The sequence below is a fragment of the Rutidosis leptorrhynchoides genome, chromosome 11 (assembly GCF_046630445.1).
Source record: "Rutidosis leptorrhynchoides isolate AG116_Rl617_1_P2 chromosome 11, CSIRO_AGI_Rlap_v1, whole genome shotgun sequence".
NCBI classification, from domain to species: Eukaryota; Viridiplantae; Streptophyta; class Magnoliopsida; order Asterales; family Asteraceae; genus Rutidosis; species Rutidosis leptorrhynchoides.
Window position 1 is genome coordinate 90,112,045 of NC_092343.1, and position 8,192 is coordinate 90,120,236.

Genomic DNA, 8,192 nt, shown 5'->3' on the forward strand with positions numbered 1-8,192 from the left:
AAAGCAGTCTTTGGAATATCATCTTCTTTCACCCGCATTTGATGATACCCGGAACGTAAGTCAATCTTTGAATAAACAGACGAGCCTTGTAATTGATCAAATAAGTCGTCGATTCTCGGTAGTGGGTAGCGGTTCTTGATGGTAAGTTTGTTCAACTCTCGATAGTCGATACACAACCTGAATGTACCATCTTTCTTCTTGACAAACAAAACAGGAGCTCCCCACGGTGATGTGCTTGGTCGAATGAAACCACGCTCTAAAAGTTCTTGTAATTGGCTTTGCAGTTCTTTCATCTCGCTGGGTGCGAGTCTGTAAGGAGCACGAGCTATTGGTGCAGCTCCTGGTACAAGATCTATTTGAAATTCAACGGATCGATGTGGGGGTAATCCCGGTAATTCTTTCGGAAATACATCGGGAAATTCTTTTGCAATGGGAACATCATTGATGCTCTTTTCTTCAGTTTGTACTTTCTCAACGTGTGCTAGAACAGCATAGCAACCTTTTCTTATTAGTTTTTGTGCCTTCAAATTACTAATAAGATGTAGCTTCGTGTTGCCCTTTTCTCCGTACACCATTAAGGGTTTTCCTTTTTCTCGTATAATGCGAATTGCATTTTTGTAACAAACGATCTCCGCTTTCACTTCTTTCAACCAGTCCATACCGATTATCACATCAAAACTCCCTAACTCTACTGGTATCAAATCAATCTTAAATGTTTCGCTAACCAGTTTAATTTCTCGATTCCGACATATATTATCTGCTGAAATTAATTTACCATTTGCTAATTCGAGTAAAAATTTACTATCCAAAGGCGTCAATGGACAACTTAATTTAGCACAAAAATCTCTACTCATATAGCTTCTATCCGCACCCGAATCAAATAAAACGTAAGCAGATTTATTGTCAATAAGAAATGTACCCGTAACAAGCTCCGGGTCTTCCTGTGCCTCTACCGCATTAATATTGAAAACTCTTCCACGGCCTTGTCCATTCGTGTTCTCCTGGTTCGGGCAATTTCTAATAATGTGGCCTGGTTTTCCACATTTATAACAAACTACATTGGCATAACTTGCTCCGACACTACTTGCTCCGCCATTACTCGTTCCGACACCATTTGTTCCTTTCGTTCTATTAACCCCTGGTCCGTAGACCTCACACTTCGCCGCGCTATGACCATTTCTTTTACACTTGTTGCAAAATTTGGTGCAGAACCCCGAGTGATTCTTTTCACACCTTTGGCATAGTTGCTTCTGATTGTTGTTGTTGTTGCGGTTATTATTGTTGTTGGGATGATTGTTGTAGTTGCTGTTGTTGTTGTTGTTGTTGTTGGGCCGTTTGTTGTAGTTGCGATTGATGTTGCGATTGTTGGGATAATTGTTGCGATTATTGTTGTAATTGCTGTTGTTGTTGTATTGGTGATTCTTATCACCGTTTTCCTCCCACTTTCTTTTGACTTGCTTCACATTGGCCTCTTCAGCAGTCTGTTCTTTAATTCTTTCTTCAATCTGGTTCACTAGTTTGTGAGCCATTCTACATGCCTGTTGTATGGAGGCGGGCTCGTGTGAACTTATATCTTCTTGGATTCTTTCCGGTAATCCTTTCACAAACGCGTCGATCTTCTCTTCCTCATCTTCGAATGCTCCCGGACACAATAGGCACAATTCTGTGAATCGTCTTTCGTACGTGGTAATATCAAATCCTTGGGTTCGTAACCCTCTAAGTTCTGTCTTGAGCTTATTGACCTCGGTTCTGGGACGGTACTTCTCGTTCATCAAGTGCTTGAATGCTGACCACGGTAGTGCGTACGCATCATCTTGTCCCACTTGCTCTAGATAGGTATTCCACCATGTTAACGCAGAACCTGTGAAGGTATGCGTAGCGTACTTCACTTTGTCCTCTTCAGTACACTTACTTATGGCAAACACCGATTCAACCTTCTCGGTCCACCGTTTCAATCCGATCGGTCCTTCGGTTCCATCAAATTCCAAAGGTTTGCAGGCAGTGAATTCTTTGTAGGTGCATCCTACACGATTTCCTGTACTGCTAGATCCAAGGTTATTGTTGGTATGTAGCGCAGCCTGTACTGCGGCTATGTTTGAAGCTAGAAAAGTACGGAATTCCTCTTCATTCATATTCACGGTGTGTCGAGTAGTCGGTGCCATTTCCTTCAAAATAGTTAAATGGAACAAGTTAATCATACAGAATATTAAGAGTAGTTAATAGTATCTCGTAGCATAATATGAACTCATTTATAAAAGCTTTTTCTTCATATTAGCGTTTTATAAGTTTAAATTCGGGTAGTACCTACCCGTTAAGTTCATACTTAGTAGCTAATATACAATTCAACTACTACAATTCTATATGAAAAACTGATTATAATAATATTTCGCGTTCAAACTTTTATACAATATTTTACAAACTTACAATACCGCTTATTTTACATAAAGCATGAAATATAGCACACAATAACTTTGATACAAGATAGTTGTGAAGACAATTCTAGCTAGTACACAAGTCGTTCAGCAAAGGCAATAAAGACACGTAATTCATACGTCCAGAAACAAGTCATGCATTCTGGTTTTACTAGGACTACTTCCCATCCTTGGTCTTGTGCAACATAACCGTTATGGCCGTTGATAAGACAGCGTGTTGTAACGTCATCAAAGGGACGAGGGTTACGTAATGTCCAACAGTCCCGTAATAATCTAAAAACCTCATTTCTTACCCCAATTACCGACTCCGTCACTTGTGGAAACGTTTTGTTTAATAGTTGTAGCCCGATGTTCTTGTTCTCACTTTGGTGAGAAGCGAACATTACTAATCCGTAAGCATAACATGCTTCTTTATGTTGCATGTTAGCCGCTTTTTCTAAATCACAAAGTCCAATATTCGGATATATTGAGTCAAAATAATTTCTTAACCCGTTGCGTAAAATAGCATTTGGGTTCCCCGCAATATATGCGTCAAAGTAAACACATCGTAACTTATGGGTTTCCCAATGTGATATCCCCCATCTTTCAAACGAAAGTCTCTTATAAACCAAGACATTCTTGGAACGTTCTTCGAATGTCTTACAAACTGATCTCGCCTTAAATAGTTGTGCCGAAGAATTCTGGCCGACTCTAGACAAGATTTCATCAATCATGTCTCCGGGTAGGTCTCTTAAAATATTGGGTTGTCTATCCATTTTGTGTTTTTAAACTGTAAAATAGACAAGAGTTAGATTCATAAAAAAAAATACTTATTAATACAAGCAATTTTTACATATATCATAAAGCATAAGAACACTATATTCCATATATTACACCACACGAATACAACTATCTTATTCCGACTCGCTCGTTTCTTCTTCTTCGGTTTTGGTTCGTTTTGCCAAGTTTCTAGGGATATATGATGTTCCCCTAATACGAGCCGTCGTTGTCCACATTGGTTTAGAAAAACCTGGTGGTTTAGAGGTTCCCGGGTCATTGTTACAACTTAAGGACTTCGGGGGTTGACGATACATATAAAGTTCATCGGGGTTGGAATTAGATTTCTCTATTTTTATGCCCTTTCCCTTATTATTTTCTTTTGCCTTTTTAAATTCAGTTGGGGTAATTTCTATAACATCATCGGAATTCTCGTCGGAATCCGATTCATCGGAGAATTGGTAATCCTCCCAATATTTTGCTTCCTTGGCGGAAACACCATTGACCATAATTAACTTTGGTCGGTTGGTTGAGGATTTTCTTTTACTTAATCGTTTTATTATTTCCCCCACCGGTTCTATTTCTTCATCCGGTTCCGATTCTTCTTCCGGTTCCGATTCTTCTTCCGGTTCCGACTCTTCTTCCGGTTCCTCTTCGGGAACTTGTGAATCAGTCCACAAATCATTCCAATTTACATTTGACTCTTCATTATTATTAGGTGAGTCAATGGGACTTGTTCTAGAGGTAGACATCTATCACATAATATCAAACACGTTAAGAGATTAATATATCACATAATATTCATATGTTAAAAATATATAGTTTCCAACAAAAATGTTAAGCAATCATTTTTAAAGAAAACACGGTCGAAGTCCAGACTCGCTAATGCATCCTAACAAACTCGATAAGACACACTAATGCAAATTTTCTGGTTCTCTAAGACCAACGCTCTGATACCAACTGAAATACAGTTGGGGACAACCACCGTCCCACCCAGTGCCTTCCCAGCTAACCGCCTGGTGACCACTGAGTGTACCTCAGACACTGATTTTAGGGCCTGCCTCTCGGCTACTGCCAACCCTCGTAAAGGATCGCAAGGAGTAAGAGCCAATGCTTCGTCACAGGTAACACTGTGAGAACCTCCTTTACGACTAACCCGCCACACATGGACGGCGTTATACCAGCTCTGATACCAACTGAAATGACCCGTTCATATACATTATAAACGATTCACAATAGTTGATTACATTGCGAGGTATTTGACCTCTATATGATACATTTTACAAACATTGCATTCGTTTTTAAAAGACAAAATTTCTTTACATCGAAAATTGACAGGCATGCATACCATTTCATAATATCCACTATCCAACTATAAATTGATTTAATAATAATCTTTGATGAACTCAATGACTCGAATGCAACGTTCTTCGAAATATGCTATGAAAGACTCCAAGTAATATCTTTAAAATGAGCAAATGCACAGCGGAAGATTTCTTTAACACCTGAGAATAAACATGCTTTAAAGTGTCAACCAAAAGGTTGGTGAGTTCATTAGTTTATCATAATCATTTATTTCCATCATTTTAATAGACCACAAGAATTTCATTTCCAGTTCTCATAAATATACGTCCCATGCATAGAGACAAAAATAATCATTCATATGGTGAACACCTGGTAACCGACATTAACTAGATACATATAAGAATATCCCCTATCATTCCGGGATCCTCCTTCGGACATGATATAAATTTCGAAGTACTAAAGCATCCGGTACTTTGGATGGGGTTTGTTAGGCCCAATAGATCTATCTTTAGGATTCGCGTCAATTAGGGTGTCTGTTCCCTAATTCTTAGATTACCAGACTTTAATAAAAAGGGGCATATTCGATTTCGATCATTCAACCATATAATGTAATTTCAATTACTTGTGTCTATTTCGTAAAACAGTTTTAAAAACAGCGCATGTAATCTCAGTCCCAAAAATATATATTGCAAAAGCATTTAAAAAGGGAATAATGAAACTCACGCATATAAAAAATAGTAAAACAGTTAATAAAGCATTTGCATGTATTCTCAGCCCAAAAACGTAAAGAGTAAAAAGGGCAAATGAAACTCACGCATATAAATATTGTAAAATAGATAATAAAGCATTTGCATGTATTCTCAGCCCAAAAACGTAAAGAGTAAAAAGGGCAAATGAAACTCACACATATAAATATTGTAAAACAGTTAATAAAGCATTTGCATGTATTCTCAGCCCAAAAATGTAATGAGTAAAAAGGGAGCAAATGAAACTCACGCATATAAATATTGTAAAACAGTTAATAAAGCATTTGCATGTATTCTCAGCCCAAAAATGTAAAGAGTAAAAGGGGCAAATAAACTCACCATACTGTATTTCGTAGTAAAAATACATATAACGTCATTGAACAAGTGCAAGGTTGGCCTCGGATTCACGAACCTAAATTAATTATATATAATTATGTGTTGGTCAATATTTGTCTAACAAATTAGGCCAAGTCATAGTGTACCACAATCCTAATGCTCGAGACTAATATGCAAAAGTCAATAAAAGTAAATTTGACTCAAAATAATTTCCAAAAATCTATACATGATTAATATATAGTTTAAATATCGTCGTTTTATATTTTTAAAAGATTTATTAGAGTAAATAATATAATTTATTTATTAATAAATAAAATTTTATATTAAATTTATATAATATAATATACTTTTATATATATTAAGTAATAAAATTTATAGGGTTCATTTAATATCATAAAGATAATATGATAGGTATTATTAAAGTAAGTTATTACACGTAGTAAAATATGTTTGTATCACATATTTATTTGATAAAATAATATCTATAATGATAGTAAGTAAAAGTTGTATTATTTTGTAATAATAATAATTATTATAAAAATATCAATATTTATAATTACTAAGATGACATTATGATAAAACGATAATTCTAATTATGATAACTTTAATATTTACGATAATTTTTAATATTATCTTTAAAATAATAATTCTATTTAAAATAATAATAATAATGATATTTTATAGTAACAATGACATTTCTATTAAAATGATAATTTTTGTTAAAATGATAGTTTTAATACTAACGATATTTTTAATAATAATAGTAATGATAAAAATAATAAGAATGATAATTTTATCTAAATCAATATCTTATAATATTTTAATTTCATCATGATACTCTTACTAATTATTTCCTAATCGTTTCGTTTAATAGCTTTTAATCGTCTTTTATATCGTGTTCATAATAATGATAATAATAGTAATCAAAATAATTAGGTGTTACAAATATTTATTTTAATTACACTAATATTAATAATGATAGTTACTATAACATTTTTAACGATAATACTAATAATTATCTTAATGATAATATAGTAATAATAATAATAACAATGACAATATCCATTTTTAAATAATGATATATATATTAATAATGATAATAATAATAATAATAATAATAATAATAATAATAATAATAATAATAATAATAATAATAATAATTGGATAATAATAATAATAATACTAATTATAACTTTAACAATAATAACGATAGTAATAATAAAAAAAATAACAATTTTTAATGATAAATCCATTTTATTGATAAAGATAATAATAATGATAATAATAAGATAAAACTAGAACGACGATAAAAACGACGATAATAATAATCATTTTTAATAAAAATATAGAAAATTCAATTGATTATAACTTTTAATCCGTTCATCGAAACCATTCGATATCTAAAGGAAAAGTCCTTAATTTTTCGCTAGCTTTCCAAGGACATGCATATCTTATACCTTATCTCAACCGCAAGTGTAACTAATTCAATATTCAATCTAACCTGTCTAAGGGCAATATCAAAAGTACAAGCATGCATAATCCTAAATACTCGAGCACTAGTCTGGAATACACTATTAGTATGTAAAAGTTAAATTATGAGTACTCACGTATCAATATTGAGATTCAATATTGCAAGAAAGGTACGTAGACGCAACGGAAATGATAAACACTATATTGACCTCACGAGCATACCCATGAACCATACTCAATCACCTCCATAGCTATAACCCATAATTTCCTTAATCCTATCCTACTCGAAAAACAATTTCGAAATCACTCGGACAGCACTCCGTCGTAATATTTTATGTATACTAATAATATCTTGAAATAATATGGAGTAAATATATATATGTAAATCGATTGAGAGAGTTTAGAGAAAAATATTTTCAAGTTTCTATGAAATAATGAAACCTATTGAATTCTATTTATAATAGATTTTTGAATTATTAAAGTGAATTATTAAAGTATGAATTATTAAAGTGAATTATTAAAGTATGAATTATTAAAGTGAATTATTAAAGTATGAATTATTAAAGTAAATTATTAAAGTATGAATTATTAAAGTGAATTATTAAAGTATGAATTATTAAAGTGAATTATTAAAGTTAAAGTAAAGTAAAAATAAAGTAAAGGTAAAGTTTAAGTATAGTAAAAGTATAAAACTATGTACGTATAATACGCGTATAAATATATATAATATTAATTTAAATTGTTATATATATTTAATAAAATAAAATATAAATATCGTTATCTTTATCATACTAGTTAAGTAATGAGTTGTCAAAAGTGGTTCTAGATATTTATAAAAGTTATATACGTTTTAATAATAAAGTTCTTTTTAAACTGAAAACGTTTTTGTACGTTTGAAACTAAATAGATTAATCGAGTCTTTATGAGATTCAATCTTCCACTATCCTTTGTCTAGTTCTCAATGATTGACAATTTGTTCTTATTTATAAATCACTTTACCATTTTCCAAATATTGTTAAAACGGAAAGATTTCTCAAATCAACGTGGGCCTTTCAACAGAGACTTGTAATCATAATTCAATATATCTGATAATTCAATCATTTGATCTTATCTTCTAATTCCATTGATAAATATTTTGAAACAGATA